The following is a 22,045-nucleotide window of genomic DNA, read 5'->3' as shown; positions in this document are numbered from 1 at the left end:
ATTGGGCTCCGTGATTCCACTAGCTTGTGGCAAATGCTCACGATGTTGGTAGTTGGTAGGCTCTACTCCCATGGTGCTTTTCCCCCTGCTTACTGGGTCAGAGTGTGGTGTGCCCTGTTTTGTTTCCGGTAGTCCATGAGGTAGTGGCCATTTTTATAAGCCAGTTTTAGATCCCTTTCACGTGTTAGCCACGTTACAGAACTTAGTTCTTCCCTTGAATGTGGCTGAAAGAGGGCATTGTACAGCATTCTGCCAGCTCTGACCTGCTAATCTCACTACCAGGGAGACTCGTTGCCAGTGGGGCACAACCTCTGATCTGCAGTTAACTGTGAGTAAGCGTGCTTATTCCAATAAAGGACGTTTTCGGAGAGATTAGTCTTCAGGTGTCAACTGCTGTGCCAATGTTATATAGCAGCAACCAGTCCTAGAGCACTTTTAATGGGTACCGCAGTGCACTTCAGCCAGGAGGACCCAGGCCCATCCCCCCCCCCCACCTGTAACACTTGTGCTGGTAAATGGGAGGCCTGCAAAACCCACTGTACCCACATGTAGGTGCCCCCTTCACCCCTAAGAGCTATGGTAGTGTTGTACATTTGTGGGTTTTGGGGGAGGGGGGTTGGGGGCTCAGCACCCGTGGTAAGGGAGCTAAGCATGTGGGAGCGTTGTCTGAAGTCCACCGCACTGACCTCTCGGGTGCCCAGTTGGTGTCCTGGCATGTCAGGGGGGCGAGTGTACTACGAATCATGGCCTCTCCCACGACCAAATGGCTCGGATTAGGATGTTTTTGAGCTGGGCGTTTTTAGTTTCCATTATTGCTAAAAAAAACAAACACCCAGCTGAAAAACGTCCTTTTTTTTGAACATACGGTCTGTCCCGCCTTTTCACGTACCCGTTTTCGGACATAGACGCCCATGGAGATAGGAGTTCACGTTCAATTATGCCCCTCCACGTTGCCTTTATAAAACAGGCACTTGTACATAGACACCCTTTATTTATTGTATTTATTTGTTGCATTTATATCCCACATTTTCCTACCTCTTTGCAGGCTCAATGTGGCTTCCATAGTACTGTAATTGGCGTTAACCGATTCCGGTGTGAACAAATACAAAGTGTGAGTAATATCAAGGTGATATTATGGTAGAGTGAGATACATGTATGGTAAAGACAATTGGGGAGAACTTATTGAGGGAAAGGAAGAGTTAGGATATGTCCGTTACAATCTTTAATGAAATCCCACCATTATTTATGTAGAGAAAGGTGATTAGGGGTCTTTTTACTAAGGTGCGCTGAAAAATGGCTTGCGGTAGTGTAGGTGTGGGTTTTAGGTGTGTGCCAATCCATTTTTCAGCGTGCCTGTAAAATAGGCTTTAACATTCTTGCTGAAAATGGACGTGCGGCAAAATCAAAATTGCACGCGTCCATTTTGGGTCTGCGACCTTATCGCCAGTCATTGACCTAGCTGTAAAGTCTCATACAATAACTAGGCAGTAATGACCTATGTATATCAAATGCCACTTGGTGCACATCCGATACGTGCGTCCGAAAATAAAAATTATTTTTCGGCCGCGCACCAAAAATAAAATTACCGCAAGAGCCACACGGTAGCCTGGAGGTAATTCCATTTTGGGGTGCGTTGGGCGTGCGTAGATGCTTATGTGGCTTAGTAAAAGGGCCCCTTATATTGTATGATAATCGCACACCTTTCCCTATACTGAGATTAGCGTCCTCTAGTGGTGCGAGTTCAGAATTTCATCTGAGAACTGGCAGAACTCGAGACTGCCCTATTAGAGCCATATAGAGACTTGCTGCAGATTTATTCCTCAGCTAATAATTAAAAGCTATTTGCTCACAAACAGTCTGTGTGTCTCCAAAATAACTGGTGTAGTCCTGTGTGTTTTGACCCTTCTTTCCGAACAATTTTAAAAGCCAGTATATAGAGGAAGGATGAAGCATCAAACATATAAACAGCAAGTGACCGACTCACCTGCAAATGCGCAGTACAGACTTCTCTCTCTGTCCCGCCCTCGCGTCATGACGTCAGAGGGCGGAACAGAGAGGGAAACGGAGTCGGACTGTCAGACGCCACCTGGAAACGAACATCGTGCGAACCAACCTCCACCCTCCCCGCCGCGGCTCCCGCCCCCCTCCTTATCGGGCCCCCCTCTGTATCGGGCCCCCTGCACTGACCTGACAGCACCTCTCACCTCCGTGTGGAGCGATCTGCTGCTGCCTGTAGCGCTTTCACACGGAGGTGAGAGGCGCTGTTAGGTCAGTACAGGGGGCCCGGCACGGAGGGGAGAGGGAGCGGCGGCGAGGAGGGTAGCTGGACATGGGGGGAGGGCAGGGGGAGAGGGCATGGTTGCTGGACATGGGGTGAGAGCAGGGCAGAGAGGAGGGTTGCTGGTCATGGGGGGGAGGTCAAGGGAAAGAGGAGGGTTGCTGGATATGGGGGGAGGATCGGTGGACGGGGTGAGGCCAGGGGAGAGAGGAGGGCTGCAATACTCGCCCGTTTTTACGGGCTTAACGGCTAGTCTGTCCATAAAGTGAGCAGTGATGCCATGTTTAATCCTTTAAACCTAGACAGCTGCAGAATAACTTTCCGCAGACTGAACTACTGGCTTTTCCTCATTTACTTTGTGTAGATAATAAATTATTGTAGTATTAAAGGACCATTCTGATAGCCAATTTAATGTAATCCATTGAAGTTTTGACAATGTGTGGAAAGTTAATGTCATGAAGATAATGCTCTTTTTGTTTGTTAATTCCAAATTGATTTACAGTTTAATAATTACCTATAACAGTTTTGTTTGTGTATATATATATATATATACACAGTGCACTCCATTTAAGTGCACATCGGATAAGCGCATGCTCTGTGTAACTGCATGCCGTACTTCGTTCCCGTTTTTGGCGCCATCAATTTCTATGGGGACAAACTTCAGTTTAGCGCACCACTGATAAGTGCAAGATTCGCTTATATGCATGGTTTAAGACTGCTCCTCTGCAGGAAAGACTCTGCATAAGCGCGCGCACAGAATATGGAAGCCGATTGGCGTGTGACAAACGGGCGATAAATTTGAAATCTTGTTGGTTAATTGCCACAGGCAGAATAAGCGAAAGAATGTTGTTAGAGTGTACACTGGAGTCGTCATCGCGCAACTGTAAGACTTTAACACTGGCTGAATGAATAGAAGTTCTTAAAAAATTAAAAAACAAACAAAATGAGCATCTATTGCTAAAGAATATGGTGTCAATCCCAGTCAAATTTCACGTATCTTAAAGCAGAAAGACCAGCTTCTGGAAGACTGGCAAAACAATACAAATCCACACCAGAAACAAAAACGGGCGGGAAAAGCTGAGGAGGTAGAATATGCTCTTCTTCTGTGGTTTTCTCAAGTCAGGAGTAGACAGTTTCCTGTCAGTGGTCCACTGCTTATGGAGAAAGCTAATCAGCTAACTGAATTCAAAGCCACTGTTGAATGGTTAGAAAGATGGAAGGAGAGGAACAACATAAAATTCAAGAAACAGCATGGTGAAAAACAAGACGCTGATGACTTTGGTGCTGAAAATTAGGTTGTTTCAGTTCTTCCTACCATCTTGAACGAGTTTGCACCTTGTGACATTTTCAATGCTGACGAAAACGAACTCTACTGGCGAGCGATTCCTGATGGAACACTTGCATTCAAACAAGCCGAAACTACAGGAAGTAAAATGTCGAAGGACCGACTAATGATCCTCCTTTGCTGCAATATGGATGTGAGTGAGAAGTTGGAACCACTCGTCATTGGAAAGAGCAAACAGCCCCGTTGCTTCAAGAATGTTAAGTGACTTCCTGTGTCATACGAGGCTAACGTAAATTCATGGATGACTGGGGAAATTTGGAAGCAGTGGCTAAAGAAGTTAGACACTAGAATGCAGGCACAAAAGCATCAGATGTTGTTGCTTTGTGAAAATTGTGCTGCACACAGTGATGATGTCAGGCTGTCTAACGTCAAGGTGGTCTTCCTGCCACCAAACACTACCTCTCTGATCCAACCTATGGATCAGGGCATAATAGCCAATTTCAAACAACATTATCGGGCTCTTGTGTTACGTCGTCTGATGAGCGTTATGGATGACCAGACTGGCAAGGATAAACGTGCTGTTGAACTGGCTAATAATCTATCACTGTTGGATTCCCTACATATGCAGAAGGAAGCCTGAAATCATGTTACACAGGCAACCATTGTGAACTGCTACAAGCGGGCAAGCTTTGTTAGGGATGTGGAGAGGGACAAAACAGATGCAGCTGTTGCAAACGTGTCAGATGAACAGGCTATTGACATCTCAGCCGGTGTTACTGAAGAGGAGTTTCATCACTACGTAGCTGTTGATTACGATCTACAAACAGCTGACAACAGCACTGATGTCCAGATATGCGCCTACACTCAGACAACGGCTGATGATGAAACAGATGATGAAATGAGCAGCGAGGCACATGCTGACGAAATTCAACAACCTCCTGTCGCTTTTGCAAGAGCGCTGGAGAGTTTCAGCTCCGTGCGGGCCTATCTGGAGGCCACTGGATGTCAGTGCTATGACAGTTTTTACCGTCTGGCAGACGTAGTCGGCAGATGTAGTCTATGGAACTCACAGACACAAGAATGTACAGAGGACTATGACTGATTACTTCAAGTAAGAAGTAAGCCTAACGTCAGTTAACGGAGACTGTATACTGTACGTATAATAAACAGTACTGTACATATGTTTAACAGATGTCAAGCTTCTTTTTTGGGTCACAACGGTTAAGTGCATGCTCCGGTTAACTGCATGCATTTCTTTGGTCCCAGACCCTTGCACTTAAGCGGATTGAACTCTATATACATATATATCTAATATAATAATTTGCACCTCCAACGTTCTGAAGCTGACTCCGTGGCAGCGTAGCCATGTAGTGTTTGTAGGGTTCGTAATCGCACTCCCGATCACTGCCCCGCCCTCAAGGGAACTCTGTATAGTTGCCAAGGAAAGAAATGTGACGTCAGAAGGAGAAGGGACCAACAACAGGCAATCACAATCGCTGTCAGTGCCCCGCTCTCCGAGGGCAGGGAAGGCTACATGGTAACGTGACGTCAAAAGGAGAAGGGACCAACCACAGGCAATCACACTCGCTCTCACTGCCCCGCCCTCGGAGGGAAGGGAAGGCTGCATAGTAACGCCACGACCAGAGAACAGAGGAAGCACACAAACCACCTGACAGGACTCTCACTTTCAAGAAAGTTGAACTCCGAGGTACGGACAGTGCACTACAAATGCTGGCCCCTACCATGAACAAATGCCTTGGATTTGGCCGGGTTTGAGATGGCCGGCATCGGTTTCCATTATCGGCAAAAACCGATGCTGGCCATCTGAATGAAACAAAACAAATTCTGTCAGGTCTGTGACTGCCCTGGCTTTTTACCCATGTTCCTCTATTACAGCACTGTTTACAAAGCCAGAACTATATAACAAGTATATAGAGATGATACAACATGCTGCTGTGAGACTATTTTTGGGACTGGCACAAATGGACCATGTGACCAGCTCAATGAAGACATTACCCTGGCTCCTGATTCACTGCAGAGCACAATATAAAGGGGTGATACTTGTCTTTAAGACATTGAATGGATTGGTTCCTGATTATTTCTAGCAGACTTTACAACTTTATAGCCCACCTCATCCACTGCAGTCTACTGGTGCAAAACTAGTAGTGCCTCATTTGCATACGTACACTATTCAGTCACCAGTAAAAGTGTGATGTCTATTGTTGGGCCTCTGCTTTGGAGTAAACTGCCTGGCAATTTATGTCTTTTTTCACCTTTTGAAGTATTCAGAAGGAGGTTGAAATTTCATTTGTTTGCACTGGCATATACTTGATGGATGGGAGATCTGAGGATAGATGGTTAGAGAGGTTTGCTGCTTTGCTGTCTTGATATTGTGTTTGAAATTTAGGGCCCTGTTTGCTAAGCCGCACTGTAGGAGCGCTGACGCTAGAGACACCTATAGGAATATATGGGTGTCTCTAGCATTAGCACGACATGTGCCAGAAAGTTAGCGCGGCTTAGTAAACAGGGCCCTTATTGTATTGTTTTGTGTTGCTTATATTATGTATGTTTTTTATTACATACTTAGTTGTAAGTGGGATATTAAAATTCTATAAATAACATATACAATGATACTTCCAAAATTAAAAATCCTAAAAATCATTAAAAATTCTTTATTTCCAATCAGTTTCATGCCCTGATGTTATTGGAGCACAGGCATTCTCGCTCTTCTTATAAAAGAAAACAACTATTTCTAGCTACCTGGGATACTTATATTCAGTCAGTCTTTTCCCCATAGAGCCTGAAGCCTCATTCTAAATTCTTTTTAGCATTTTTCCCTGACCTCCAGTTTGTTTCTCTAGGGGTTTCTCCATCTCTCCCTTTCCTTTTACGGTAGGGGGAGGGAGCAAGAGAGAATCAGTGTGTACCTTGCACTGCAGGCCTGTTTGCCATACCTAGTCTCCTATGTGGTTCTTTTTTTTTTCTTGTTTTGTTCATAGCTCAATAGGAGTTTTCTACAAGTTTGAAAGCTCCAGCTTTTGTTACTGGTCGGGGTTAGGAGGTGGTTTCATTAACCAGGCATGTTCACGTTACATCTCCTTGTTCTATCTTATATGATATCTTATGTTACTACTACTACTACTTACTACTATTTAACATTTCTAGAGCGCTACTAGGGTTACGCAACGCTGTACAGTTTAACAAAAAAGGACAGTCCCTGCTCAAAGGAGCTTACAATCTAAAGGACGAAATGTCAAGTTGGGGCAGTCTAGATTTTTTGAATAGAGGTATAGTGGTTAGGTGCCGAAGTCCACATTGGAGAGGTGGGCTTTCAGCAAGGATTTGAAGATGGGCAGGGAGGGGGCCTGGCATATGGGCTCAGGGAGTTTATTCCAAGCATGGGGTGAGGCGAGGCAGAAAGGGCGGAGCCTGGAGTTGGCGGTGGTGGAGAAGGGTACTGAAAGGAGGGATTTGTCTTGAGAGCGGAGGTTACAGGTAGGAATGTAAGGGCAGATGAGGGTAGAGAGGTAAGGAGGGGCTGCAGATCGAGTGCATTTGTAGGTTAGTAGGAGAAGCTTGAACTGTATGCGGTACCTGATCGGAAGCCAGTGAAGTGATTTGAGGAGAGGGGTGATATGAGTATATCGGTCCAGGTGGAAGATAAGACGCGCAGCAGAGTTCTGAACGGACTGAAGGGAGGATAGATGGCTAAGTGGGAGGCCAGTGAGGAGTAGGTTGCAGTAGTCAAGGCGAGAGGTAATGAGAGAGTGAATGAGAGTCCGGGTGGTGTGCTCAGACAGGAAAGGGCGAATTTTGCTAATGTTATAAAGGGAGAAACGACAGGTCTTGGCTATCTGCTGGATATGCGCAGAGAAGGAGAGGGAGGAGTCGAAGATGACTCCGAGGTTGCGGGCAGATGAGACGGGGATGATGAGTGTGTTATCAACTGAGATAGAGAGTGGAGGGAGAGGAGAAGTGGGTTTGGGTGGGAAGACAATAAGCTCGGTCTTGGCCATGTTCAGTTTCAGGTGGCGGTTGGACATCCAGGCAGCAATGTCGAATAAGCAGACCGATACTTTGGCCTGGGTATCCGCAGTGATGTCTGGTGTGGAGAGATAAAGCTGGGTGTCATCAGCATAAAGATGATATTGGAAACCATGAGATGAGATCAGGGAGCCCAGGGAAGAGGTGTAGATTGAAAAACGAAGGGGTCCAAGGACAGATCCTTGAGGAACGCCAACAAAGAGCCGGATGGGGGTGGAGGAAGAGCCATGAGAATGTACTCTGAAGGTACGGTGGGAGAGATAAGAGGAGAACCAGGAGAGGGCAGAGCCCTGGAACCCAAATGTTAGTGCCTTGATGAGCATTGTCTCCATATATTTAGTTTCCACACATTTTATTTCACATGTATGTAAGTATCATATTGGTAGCTCACCATTGCCCTTCTATGGTCACTTATGCTCTGTGTACATGTTATCCTTTGTTTTTTCTTTCACACATCAGGACAATTTGTGTTTACAGTTGCGGTACAGAGATGGGAAAGGGTAGTGAGAGGTGGGGGAGGGGACTTTATACAGCATTGAACACCCAGCCTGTTATTTGGTTGTGTGTATTTTTTATTTATTTATTGGTATATTACAATGCTTAACAAGTACAATACTTGATTAGTAATACAGGCATCAATTGACTATTAAATAAGTCAATAAGAAAAAAGAAAAAAAGTTAACTTAGGAAAATATAAGCCTTCTTTAGACCACGATAATGAGGGAAGGAGCTACATTTTCAGGAGAGAACTTGAGAAATGATATTAGTTTGTATATAGTTTAACACACATTACACCCGATTCATTATACAATTAAATCAATCTAACTTAAGATGTAATATCAGGCTGAACCCAACTTTTTTTGGTTAACAAAGGCATTTAGTTGTTCTGGTTGAAAGAAAATGTATTTAAGCCCTAAGTATTTAATCACACATTTGCAAGGATAATTTAATAGAAGGAAGCTCCTATTGATATAGCTTCTTTTCTTAGGGCTAAGAACTCTCTCTTCTTCTTTCCTGAGTTTGTCTTGTAACATCCGGATACATCCACATCTTTTTCCCAAGAAATAATGTTTGTGATTTCCTAAAAAATAAACGTTTAACTGCTTCCAAGTCCTGTTCAAACATAAAAGATACCAACAAAGTCTTTCAGAATTTTCTGATATGGATGATTCAAAAATCTCTGTTAAATTTAGATTCAATTGTTTTTCATTTTCTTGAATTGGAAGTTGAGATTCCATCCCTAATTCAGATTCTGGGATCTTTTTATTTGGTACATAGAATATACGATTAAATGGAGGAATAAAGTCAGAGGAATATCCCAGAATTTCTATTAAGTACTTTTTAAAAGAGTCTAATAAAGAAATCCCACTTGAATATGGAAAATTCAAAAAGCGGAGGTTCAATCGACGATTATAATTTTCTATTTGTTCTATTTTTCTGTGAATCAATGTCTTATCTTTAATAGTCATTGTAGCAAAGTCTTGGAGTTTTTTCACTTCATCATTTAAGACTATCATTTGGTTCGTAAAATCTGCTTTTAAGGTTTCAAAGGAGTTAGAAGGAAGTTCAACTGTACTTACTAATGTTGAGATTTCTGCGGTGGAGTTGGTCAGCTTTACATCCAAATTTTGGAGAGCCTCCCAAATGCTCTCCAGCGTTACCGTCTCCGGTCTAGTTGTCAAAGATCTCGTTATCTGTAGGCCTTGAGGCTTCAGAACGCCGTTTGCTGAATTTTCACCAGAGCCCCTAGTCCAGGGTCGTGCCTCACCGACTTCCGGATTTGGCGATCCTGGTTGGGAAAAACAGCGTTCAGGCGGAGGATTGCACTCCGGAGGTGATAGAGTGGTATCCAGCCCCAAGTCACAGGGGTCTCCTCCTCCTGGAACAGCGAGGCTCCCTCCGGTTTTCAAATCAGGTGTCCTCAAAGCGAACCTCTCAATGGTGAGTTGCGAAGGTGAGGAGGTTCTGGTGGCCGAGGCTCCAGCCTTTACCAGGCCTTTCCTTTTAGTATGAGGCATTTTAATCTTAGGAATATGGTAATATTGTAAACTCAACACGAGAGGTCTCCACAACGATCCCTGTGTGCCGCCATCTTGGCTCCTCCTCCTCTACTGGTTGTGTGTATTTTACTTTGTGCAATAAACATTGCTTAATCATAAATATAAAGGGAAAAGGGGGGGAGGGTGGGATGGATTTTGATGGGTAAATGGCTGTTCCGTGTTTTATCATATGAGGCTACAAGAGCCAAATTCCTCTACTTTGTTTAGCTGCTTTGTTTGTACATTGCAGTTAGGAAGCCAAGACAGAACTGTACACTTTTTTCTTTTTCTGTCTATATTGCTGTTATCATTCATATTTGTGTAATTCAATAAAAAGATTTGAGCATAAAAATTCTTCAGTTCTTCCTTCCCTCCTAACTCATAATCTAATTCCTCCTCAGTCTCTACCATCCTTTACAGGGAACAGCCAGGTTTTTAAGGCTTTCCAAAAACTCTCATAATGATCAGTTATACTGAGTTGAGGTGGGAAATTATTCCACCTCATGGGGACTGCCAAAAAGAGGCTCTATGTCTCAGAGAAGAGCCTCCAGTATGGCACACCAACAAAACTTCTAGTAACATTCCTTGACTGGAATGGAGTGGACGTATTTGGATGTGGCAGACCAACTTTTTTAGCCAAATATAAAGATCCTTTATCATATAAAGACCATACATAATATCTAAATTGTATATGTGCTGTACCAGAATCCAGTACAATTTCTCCAAAAACGGTTTTGCTTGAAGGCAAGGATTTACTTACAAGGGTGAATAGACCATTTGAAAATTACCCATTCTTCCTGCAGGTAAAAGTATGCTGATGATTCTTTGATCTAGCAAAGTGTCATGACCTTTTGTCTTGATTTGACTGTAGTTGCTCTTGGTGCTCTCCAGAAACTATGCTGCCCTAGTCAAGCACCTAGCCTGCCTACCTGTTGGGCTGGCACTGCATCTAGGAAAGAAAAGTACATAAGCACTGCCATACCGGGAAAAGACCAAGGGTCCATCAAGCCCAGCATCTTGTCTCCGACAGTGGCCAATCCAGGCTTCAAGAACCCGTCAACCCCCCCCCCCCCCCCCAAAAAAAAAAAAAAACTTAATTCTTAATAATGTTCAATGGACTTTTCCCTCAGGAATCTGTCCAAACCCCCTTTAAATTCCGTAAGGCCAGCTGCTGTCATTACATTTTCCAGCAACGAGTTCCAGAGTCTAACTACACGCTGAGTAAAGAAAAACTTTCTCCTATTTGTTTTAAATCTACCATATTCTAGCTTCATCTTGTGTCCCCTTATTTTGTTGTTGTTTGAAAGTGTAAAAAAAACACTTCACATCTCTAGTCCGCTCATTATCTTGTAGACTTCTATCATATCACCCCTCAGCCACCTTTTCTCCAAGCTGAAGAGCCCTAACTTTCTCAGCCTTTCCTCATAGGGAAGTTGTTCCATTCCATTTATCATTTTTGTCCCCTTCTCTGCATTTTTTAAAACTGTGAATCAGAGTCACACTGAGCAGGCAATGGATTGTGACTGTACACAAAGCTCTTTGAACTAGAATTAGCTCAATGGATACAGCTCAGGGATTTTCCCTGGTTTTTCTTTTTTTGGGGGCTTCTCTCCCCCTCTCTTTTCTGGATTCACACTTCATTAGCGTTGGAATGTTTTAGTCTCCTGGGCTCTCTCCTCTTCATTTTGGATCCTGGCCTTCTTCCTCCTCCCAGTCCTGAGAAGGTAATAATTTTGTACTGTAATGGTTAGACAGGCATTAAATCAGATGCTCCTTTGAGTGCTAGGCTCCTTGGCTGCCTGGGGCCAGATGCCTGATGATTAGTGGAGGTTACACAAGGATGGAAACTCATATCCAGTTGTGGCAGAAAAGGTATTAGATCGCCAGTGGTAACCATTACAACACCCAGCTCCTGTTACATGCTTGCAGTCTGGGAATTCAATACTTCACCCTGCCCAGGGCTCTGGATTCTAAAGAGCCACAGGCACAGAAGAGGAAGAGGCTGCAGGAAAACTGACCTTCTGATCAGGTGCCAGTTATCAGTCCTGGGATTATACAGAGTTTACCGAGCTTACTATGTGAACAGAACCTGTCAGAAGCACAATCACCGGTTGAAAAATCTCCAAAGATGTTCCCTACATTGAGCACACAGTTCCAAAAGGTGCTTGTGGATTTTTTAGTGACATGAAGATGGCAATGAGTGTGAGACAAGCCACTATTTTTTTGTGAGGGTGCAGAGTTGTGGGTCATTCTTTGAGGGAGAGGAAGGCTTTGTGTAGAAGACTCTTTATATATGTACATGTGTGAAAAGGAACCATTGTATATCTGAGAGAACTTGAATTTGTGTGTTAGTGACAGAGATGCTGTCATTTATGCGGACATATTCGAGTGAGTGTGACACAGAAATATACTGATCGATATTCAAAACAATTTAATTGGCTAGAAGCGGCCACCGATTGGTTAAATTGCATGTTTGGGGCTATCCGCTAATTTTCTGTGGCACTTATCGCTGTTGAAAATTAGCAGTCAGACGGTTTTCATTTAGGCGCTATTTGAAGGGCGTTCTGGGCATGGAGTCAGCACTTGGCCACTTAAGTGCCAATATTCAGCACTTAACCAGCCAGAGTAACTGCATAGATGGGACCAAATAAAATAAAGTCCTATCCTTATGTGGCAACCCATGGCCGCTTAAGTTCTGAATATTGACTTAAGAGGCCATGTGTTAGCCAGTGTCACATAAACCGAATATTCAGTGCCGAAGCCCGGACACGGCCCGGCACTGAATATCCAGGAATAACGCCAGCGGCCATCAGCAAAACGCTCACCGCCCCCGGCTGAATATTTATCCCATAGTAAATGTCAGCAGATAAGACTAACATGGACCATTCAGTCTGCCCAGAAAAGTGGTTAAGTGCCCAGTAAAGCATTGTTAGTTTAATGTATAAACATCCAGCACCAACTCGATGACTCTCACTGAGATGACCCTCTTAGCTCTACAATGCCTCCCACAGTTCTGGGGTCATATTGTAGCATGATACCAGAGTTGTTTAAATATTTTGTTAGATCAGATACAAAGATAAAAGGTTCTGCTGCAAAGAGATTTCAAGTTCCTCTTTTCCTCCCACCTGGAAGACTGAACAAAACCTTGGCTGGGTGTGAATATCCGTGCATCAGCATAATAAAAGCTCAAAGATGAAACAGCAGACACCTATCACAAACAAAAACTCAGACTGAAACATATACAGAAAGCCATTTGCCAGCAGGAAGCCATTTGCCAGCAGAAAGCCATTTGCCAGCAGAAGTCCAGACCATGTGACCATGCTTCTCTGCAAACTACAATACCCAGGACTCAGTTGCCCCTAAGTTTTCCATAGGAACATTATAAAAGCCAGGAGCACGCTCCTCTCTTGGCTTCTCTTCTCTTTTGCTGCTCTTTTCTCCCCCCCCCCCCCCCCCCCCCCCCCCGCCACGGACTGCTGTAAGGATCTCTGGGCTCCTGTTACCTTGGACAACAGACTTTGTAAGTTAATTTATGATTCAGACCTGTTATCTTGTTGCAAATTTCTCCTTTAAGCAAGATTCTTAAAAACTACCTCTCGCTTGTAACATTATTATATTACCTGTATTGTAAATAAACCTTTTTAAAGTTGAATATATGGTCTTTTATGTTCCGAGCACATGTTCTTAAACCTTGCAGTGCAGGTTAATGTAATTTCACAAATATAATATTTAATTCCCCCTTTATTCTTACAAATGTAAATCTTATTACCTTATAGCTAATTGGTGGAGAATAGAATATAGAATCAATATATATATATATATATATATATATATATTTCACCACAAGTAACATTTTTAAGATAACAAAATGGGAAAATTAGGTTCTTACCTTGGTAATTTTCTTTCCTTTAGTCATAGCAGACGAATCCATTACAAATGGGTTGTGTCCATCAACCAACAGGGGGAGATAGAGAGCACTGAAAAACCATAGTGCCTCATGGCCAGCTAGCTCCATCTGCCTCTTCAGTATTTGAAGCTTCCAAAGAAGTATTACACCGTAAAGTAGCATAACATGAACTTTCCTCACAGCGGATGAACGCCCCAGAACAGGAGCAATCCTGAAGACTGTTTTCCAACTTCTCCCAATGAGGGAACATATCTACAGGAAAAACTGAACATAAAACAACATCAATGAATCACTGAGGGAGGGCTCATGGATTCATCTGCTATGACTAAAGGAAAGAAAATTACCAAGGTAAGAACCTAATTTTCCCTTCCTTGTCATCAAGAAGATGAATCCATTATGAATGGGATGTATCAAAGCAATCCCTATATAGGGTGGGAACAAGCCACACCACGCGCCAGCACTTGTGCTCCAAAATGTGTGTCACTCCTGGCAGCCACAGCCTGTAATGTCGGGCAAAAGAGAGCTTAGAAGCCCATGTTGCTGCACTGCATATCTCTTGAAGAGAGAGTGCTCCAGTTTCAGCCCAAGAAGAGTAAATTGCTCTTGTGGAATGTGCCTTAAAGGCTTCAGGCGGAGGCCGGCCAGACAGCAGATATGCTGAAAAAAATAGCTTCTTTGAGCCAACGGGCTATAGTGGCTTTAGACGCTGGAGACCCTCTGCGTGGACCTGATAACAAGACAAAAAGATGATCAGAGGTCCTAAAAGCATTTGGACATGCGCAGATACTGCAATAGAGCCCTTCGCACATCTAGGAGGTGCAATTGCCCAAAGGCTTCCAGAAACTCTTCTCTGGAAAAGGAAGGCAGGAAAATAGGCTGGTTTAGGTGAAACGCTGAAACCACCTTAGGAAGGAAGGCACCGTACGGAATTGCAGAAAAGGGTCTCGACAGGACAGCGCCTGGAGCTTAGACACCCGTCTCGCCGAAGTAATGGCCACCAAAAAGACCGTCTTTAGGGTCACATCCTTCTTTGAAGCTCGCCTTAGCAGCTCAAAGGGTGAACACTGAAGGGCCTTTAAAACTAACCCCAGGTTCCAGGCCGGACACGGAGCCCGCACGGGAGGACGGAGCCGAAGCACCCCTCTAAGAAACCGTGCCACATCCGGATAAGCAGCCATAGAGAGGCCAGCGACCTTCCCTCGAAAACATGCTAAGGCTGCCACTTGAACACGCAGGGAATTATAGGCAAGGCCTTTTTGTAAACCATCCTGCAAAAAGTCAAGTATCGGCGAGACAGAAGCCCGCATGGGTGTGATCGCTTTAGAAGCACACCAAGCCTCAAATTGGCGCCAAATCCTGGCATAAGCCACGGAAGTGGAACGCTTGCGGGCCTGTAGGAGAGTGGAAATGACTTTACTGGAATAACCCTTGTCTCTCAATTGCGCCCTCTCAATAGCCATGCCGTAAGACCAAAGCGGCAGGCGTCCTCCATGGTCACCGGTCCCTGTGACAACAGATTCGGTACCAGAGGCAAAGGAAGGGGAGCCTCTACCAGCATCCACCGGAGGTCCGCATACCACGGCCTCCTGGGCCAATCTGGGGCAATGAGAACCACCTCTCCTTGATGAAGCCGAATCCGCAGGAGCACTCGCCCTATCTAGGGCCACGGAGGGAACACATACAGGAGGCCCTGAGGCCAGGGTTGAGCCAAGGCATCCAACCCCGCCGAGCGAGGATCTCTCCGTCTGCTGTAAAAGCACGGGACTTTGGCATTTGCGCTTGAGGCCATAAGATCCGCTACAGGCGCCCCCCACTTGGCACAGATCTGAAGAAACACTTCGTCTGCCAGTTCCCACTCCGCTGGGTCGATTTGATGCCTGCTTAATCGGCTTGCATGTTGCTCTGACTTGCAATGTGAGCTGCTGACAGAAACTGCAGATGTAGCTCGGCCCAGTGGCAAATCTGTGCGGCCAGTGCTCTGCACTGAGTGCCGCCTTGTCGATTTATGTAGGCCACTGCTGTCATGTTGTCCAACAGAACTCTGACAGCCAATCCTTCCAGGGTCGAGTGAAAGACCAGAAGCGCCTGCAAAATCGCTTTTGATGGACCACTCCGACTCCTCGGGTGTCCAGAGACCCTGGGCATGCCTTCCCCGGCAATGTGCACCCCATCCCTTCAGGCTGGCATCTGTTACCACCAGGCACCAATCGGGGAGGGCTAGCGGCATTCTTCGCTGCAGCATGCTGTCTGAGAGCCACAACTCCATACTGAGCCAGGCCGAAGGGAGCCACGTGAGTCTGTACTGATAATCCTGAGAAATTGGAGACCATCGTTGAAGCAGGGAGCACTGCAGAGGTCTCAGGTGCGCTCTCGCCCAGGACACCACTTCCAAGGTGGCCATCATCGACCCTAACAGCTGGACAATGTCCCAAGCACGGGGGCGAAGCATCCTCAGGAGCAGACGGACCTGAATCTGAAGCTTGCACCGCCTTTGCTCGGGTAGATAAACAAAGCCCGAGGCCGTGCTGAACCGGACCCCCAAATATTCTAGAGATTGAGAGGGGGTCAGGTGACGTTTGGCTATACTGACGACCCAGCCCAGAGATTGAAGTACTGAGACCACTCTGGCTGTTACCTGATGACTCTCCTCTGTCGAGTCCACTCTGATGAGCCAGTCGTCTAGGTACGGGTGAACCTGAATACCCTCTCGCCTGAGAAAGGCAGCTACTACCACCATTACCTTGGAAAAGGTTCGGGGAGCTGTGGCGAGGCCAAAAGGCAAGGCCCAAAACTGGAAATGTTTTCCCATCACCGCAAACCGCAGAAACCTTTGGTGCGGGGGCCAAATAGGAATATGCAAGTAAGCTTCTTTCAGGTCCAGAGACGTGAGAAACTCTCCTGGCTGTACCGCCGCAATGACGGAGCACAAGGTTTCCATGTGAAAATGCCGCACTCTTAGAGACTTGTTGACTTCTTTTAAGTCGAGGATGGGCCGAAAAGACCCGCCTTTTCGCGGCACCACAAAGTAAATGGAGTAACGGCCTGAGCTGTGTTCGGCGGGAGGCACCAGGGACACCGCCCCTAGGTGAATCAAGCCTTGCAAGGTCTCCTCTACCGCCCGTTTGACGGCAGAACCGCATCAGGACTCCACAAACATGTCTCTCACCGGGGCATTGAATTCTATTCTGTAGCCATCTCTGATCAGGTCCAAAACCCACTGATCTGAGGAAATCTTGGCCCACTCCTCAAGAAAGAGGGAAAGCGGTCCCCCTATTGCAGGAATCGAGGAGAGGGCCGGCGCACCATCATTGAGTGGGTCGCCCTTGAACGCCAGGTCTTGAGCCGGTCGCTGCAGAACGCTTGTCCGAACGAAAGGAGTTCCTCTGCTGAAAGCGGGCACGAGAAGTGAACCCAGCAGAACGCCCTGGGCGGTACCTTCTAGCTTCATGGAAGCGAGGTCTGTAAGAGGAGGGAACCGCCTGACCCTTGGAAGAAGGCCGTGGCCTATCCTCGGGTAAGCGATGGGGTTTAGCATCCCCCAGGCCTTTAACAATTTTCTCCAACTCCTCACCAAATAGGAGAAGGCCTTGGAAGGGCAACTTCACCAACCTTTGCTTAGAGGCCATGTCAGCCGCCCAATGCCATAGCCATAGAAGACGGCGAGCCGCCACTGCCACAGCCATCTGTTTAGCCAAAGCTCTGACCAGATCATAAAGGGCGTCAGCCAAGAAAGACAAGGCTGACTCCATCCGCGGTGCCACCTCTGCAAGGGGCTCCGCTCCATCTCCGGGCTGTTCCACTGCCTGTTGTAATCAAGCGAGGCAGGCTCGAGCAGCATAACAGCTGCATGCAGACGCCCGTAAGGATAGGCCTGAAATTTCAAAGGACCGTTTCATAGCTGATTCCAGGCATCAGTCCTGCATGTCCTTCAGGGCAACTCCTCCTTCAACTGGGAGGGTAGTTCTCTTTGTCACCGCCATGACTAGGGCATCCACTTTAGGCACTGCTAGGCGCGCCAAATGCTCCTCACTTAGAGGGTATAATTGCCCCATTGCCCTGGCGACTTTCAAAGGCCCCTCGGGGTCAGCCCATTGAGCCAAAATAAGCTCTTGGATGGTGTCATGCAAAGGAAAGGCTCGAGCAGGCTTCTTAGTACTTGCCATCCTCGGATTACCAGAGGAGGCTTCGCCACTCCCAGGATCTTCAATAGAGAGGGCCTGTAGGGCATCAGAAATAAGTGCTGGCAGCTCGTCGCGGTGGAAAATCCTCACCGCGGAAGGATCATCTGGATCCGGTGGCAATCCTGCACCTTCCTCTGGCTCTTCAGACCACAAGGGCCTGCCAAACCCCTCAGAATCCTCAAATCCCGACCACGGGGGGGGGGGGGGGGGGGGGGGGGGGGGAGGGGGGAGAAGGGGTGCGCCACTCTCTGAAAGGGAATTAACCCTTCTGCGCTTGTCTTGCGGCCCACTGTCAGGGGAGAACGCGCCTGACGGCAATTCAAGGCCAAGCTCCACTGGAGGGGGAACAGTTAGCAGGGCCAAATGAGACCCCTGCGGGAGAGCTCTTTTTAACATAAATGCTTTATGCAGCAGTAACACAAACTCAGGGGAGAAGGGCTCACCCTGGCCTCCCGGTTCCAGTCCGGGGCTAGAAGCTCCCCTGTTAGCCTCCACACGAGGCTCCCCTCCAGATTCAAACCCCTCCGCTTCAACGGGGGTCACGCCATGCTGAGCGTTCAAAATGGCGCATGCTGCCAGCTCCACTGAGCGGGAAGAAACATCGCTCGCCATGCTCGGGCCGGCTCTGATGTCTGAAGAGCACGATTTACAGAGCCCTGCTGCTGATCTGCGCTTGCCACAACTGGAACAGCACTTAACAACCTCCGCAGCCATCGCCAAAAAACGGTGGAAAATTCAAAATGGCGGATTCACGCCAAAAACGTCCCGATCGCGGGCCCTCCCCGGAGGAGCTACAAAACGCTCTTACCTCACCAGACCGAGTCCCAGAGCTCCGATCACGCTGCACAATCAGAAGAAAACCTCTTTTCTGGAATCGCAGCACCAAAGCGCACCGCAACTTTTTTTTTTTTTTAACGCTGTGAGGAAAGTTAGAGGCAACAGCAATAGAAGCAAATTTCCAACTCCAGAGGATCAGTAGAGTGGGAAAGGCAGGGAAAGGACGAACCAATGTGCATGTATCCACCAATGAGAGAGTGGGAAAAGACAGGGACAGGGCAAACCTATGTGTCTACATCCACATCTGGGGCTGGGTAAGGCAGGGAAAGGGCGAACCTATGTGCCTTTAAAGTGGGCACCACCAGCCACAACACCCCTGCTCCAACTGGCCAAAGCACAGGAGCCACCCCAGGCAGATTTCTGAAGGAGCTGAATAAGCTGCGTCCACCCTGCTGGGGAGATAGAGAATACTGAAGAGGCAGATGGAACTAGCTGGCCATGAGGCACTATGGTTTTTCAGTGCTCTCTATCTCCCCCTGTTGGTTGATGGACACAACCCATTCGTAATGGATTCATCTGCTTGATGACAAGGAAGTGTTGAACTCTGGCTCCTTAATACTGTGATATAACTGGAGTATGGAAATACTTTAGTGTGTAACACAAATAGCCAATTCTCTTTTCTATGTGTCTAAATTTGCACAGCTAGAAGAGAGATCTACAAAACCAGGCCCTTCTCTGTTCTTTCCCAGCAAACCCGGTGTTTGCCTGGAACCACTAGTAACTGCGTCCATACCAAGCAACTTTATGGATGAGACACCTAGGAGCTAACCCCATCCTGCCCTTGTGACATTGTCGGGACAGTAGGACATTCAATTAATGAGACACAAGCACATGAAGAAGATTCTTGAAACAGGTGGGATCATCCTAAAAATCTCACAAAGCATGCAAACTCAACTCTCTTGCCCTTTTTGGTGTTGGAAGTTTTCTCATCTGAGATCATTACTGTTCATAAGCTGTGAGAAAATGTAGCTGAACATGAGAGTCAACAGTCCAGTAATTCAGAGTTTTTATATTTCTGAAGCGCAGAGGTCCTCAGCAGAAGATAAGCAGATCCCCGAGGAAAGAGTGTGATATCCTCACTGCTGAAAGAAAAGATAAAACAGAACATTTTAATGTTATATAAGCCATACAGAAGAACAATTAACAGGAACAAAGCTATGAAACAGTTTATATGAGGGGAGGGTGCCTGAACTAAAACCTGGTCTCTGGAACCTGACCCTCAGCTGGACCCTTGAACACTTAGGGAGCTAGGGGGGGAGAAAAATGTGACTGTTCCCTTAGGCAGCCAAGTGGCACTTAACCAGTTAACTGTCCTGGATTTAATATTCATAACCAGAAAATGACCAAAATTACATCTACAAACTGGCCTGGGGTGAAAATGCTGAAGGTCCCACTGTTTTGTCACACCCACAAATCCTCGTTCTTCTTAGTGTTACATGGAAATGAGTACATTTCATCAGCAGAGAAGAATAATTAGAATACTGATTTTTATCAAGAGATCCCCCTCCCTCCTGCCCCATAATCTCATCTTCATAAATATTTGGAGAGGAAAGAAAGAGACTTTTTAGTGCACACTACATGGCAGTGTTAGGGGGAACAGGGCCGCCGAGAGCCAGAGCCGGGCCCGGGACAAGGCTGCCCCCGGGCCCCCCTACCCGAGGTCATCGTTGCCACCGGGCCCCCACCCGAGGTCGCCGGGCCCCCCCTCCACCCGCTACCGGGCCCTGAACTAACCTTAAATGCTTCCTTCCTATCCTTTCACCACCTTCGCGGCAAGCAGCAGCAGGGCAGACCTCTCCTTCCTTCCGTGCTCCGCCCTCGCGGACGTTACATCAGGCGAGGGCGGGACACGGAAGGAAGGAGTGGCCTGCCCTGCTGCTGCTTGCCGCGAAGGTGGTGAAAGGAAAGGAAGGAGGCGTTTAAGGTTAATTAGTTCGGGAGCCACGGCGGGCGGGCCTGACTGCGGTGGCACCAGGCCCCCTCCGGAGGCCCGGGGACTTTTGTCCCCCCTGTCCCCCCCTCTCGGCGGCCCTGAGGGGGAAAAATGCTAAAACACATACTTAGAGCTTGTAACATGTCACGGGATATATGGCATTACCTGCTGAGAACAGAACATTACAGTCAGAAAGGATATAGAAAAGTAAAAAGAAATCCCTTTATTTACATTCTTTATATTAAAAATGGCCAATGCGTAACAACACGAGTCCTTTTAGTAAGCTGTAGTAAGCACTAATGCATGCCTACTGCAGCAAACAGGGCTTACCGTGGAGGTGTGCTCAGGTGTCCCATTTTTGCCTGTGCACCTCCATGCACTATAAAACTCTTTAGACAGACTGCAGTCAGCTCAGCCCCCAGTGTTTCAAAGTTAGAAGCCGTATGAGCGCGTGACAGCAGCCAGCTGGTTCTGTGATTCAATCACACAGAAAACACACAACCAGATCCATATTTCAGTTTGCAGTTTGAAATGTTTTACAAATTAAAGCATATTTATGCTTTTCATCTTAACAAAGTCCCCACTCAGTCCTGAGAAATAAAATCACAAATCCAGCAGAGAAGCCTTGGAGGGAATTTCCCCATTGTCTCAGTCTTCTGAAATAAATAAAAAAGGGACACTAAAGTACCCCACAAATTAAGGCCGAGAGTAGGGGGAGAGAGAGTGATCCCTATGTGAAACGCACAGAGCCAGCGCTGGTCTAGTGGCAGATCTGGGCACATCATCTCCAGTCTGGGAGGGTGGATCTGCATCCGATCCAGCATTAGAATTTACCACAGAAAACAGACAAGTCATTCAAGGAAAAAAAAACCAAGCCCTGGTTAATAGCATTCCTCCTAAAGGCACACAAAGCATCTTTGTGCAAAAGCCACCTATCTATGTCTCAGGATCTGGCAGAGTGCATCCTGGGCGATGGAATGAAAGGGGAGACAGGGTAAGCTGTTCTGTCCTGTTGCCTGGGGGAGGGTTGCACAACAGAAAAGGAATGGAAGGAAAGGCAGGATGGCACATCAAAACACCATCCAGTTAAATACCATGCTGATATGGTAAATGTTCCCAGCTGTTTTTGCCCTTTTGTGCTCTTTTAAGGAATACCAGGCTAGAAATGCCCATGTAGCCAATGGTTATGACCAGTGCATTTTTACTAGCAAAAAAGATACTGGTACTCAAATGCTAGGCTACCCTTCAAGGCTGAGGTGATCACTGAGGGACCCATCCCACAACAGCCAGGCCCCCTGCAACCAGTCACAGAGTCTATGACAAGGCAGAATTGGTGTGTAGAGCCTGAGCTCTTTCATTAAAACTTGGGGTCCACTGGTTAATTTTAGCAGACAATGGAAAAGGTGCCGGTACTCAGTACCCCCAAGTACCCTCTCAAAAAAAGCCCTGGTTATGACACTTCAGATGAAACTTCACATAGAAGAAATCCGGGGCCCTACCAGGTATGCTGGGAATCCCCAATCCCTCTAGAATAATACAGC

General features: G+C 46.6%; 1 protein-coding gene across 2 annotated transcripts in view; it reads right to left on the bottom strand.

Moving 5' to 3' along the window:
• Positions 1 to 19,041: 19,041 nt before the first annotated feature.
• The window catches only part of TRIM44 (tripartite motif containing 44), a 149,746-nt gene continuing 146,742 nt past the window's right edge, over positions 19,042 to 22,045 (bottom strand). The window contains exon 6 of one of the 2 annotated variants that reach the window (XM_030200798.1): positions 19,042 to 19,653. The gene's annotated coding sequence lies outside the window, so the exon portion shown is untranslated. The remainder of the gene's footprint in view (positions 19,654 to 22,045) is intronic. The other variant, XM_030200799.1, reaches the window with a different exon arrangement.

Source organism: Microcaecilia unicolor, chromosome 4 (genome assembly GCF_901765095.1).
Source record: "Microcaecilia unicolor chromosome 4, aMicUni1.1, whole genome shotgun sequence".
NCBI lineage: Eukaryota > Metazoa > Chordata > Amphibia > Gymnophiona > Siphonopidae > Microcaecilia > Microcaecilia unicolor.
This window is presented reverse-complemented; position numbering and strand designations above follow the sequence as displayed.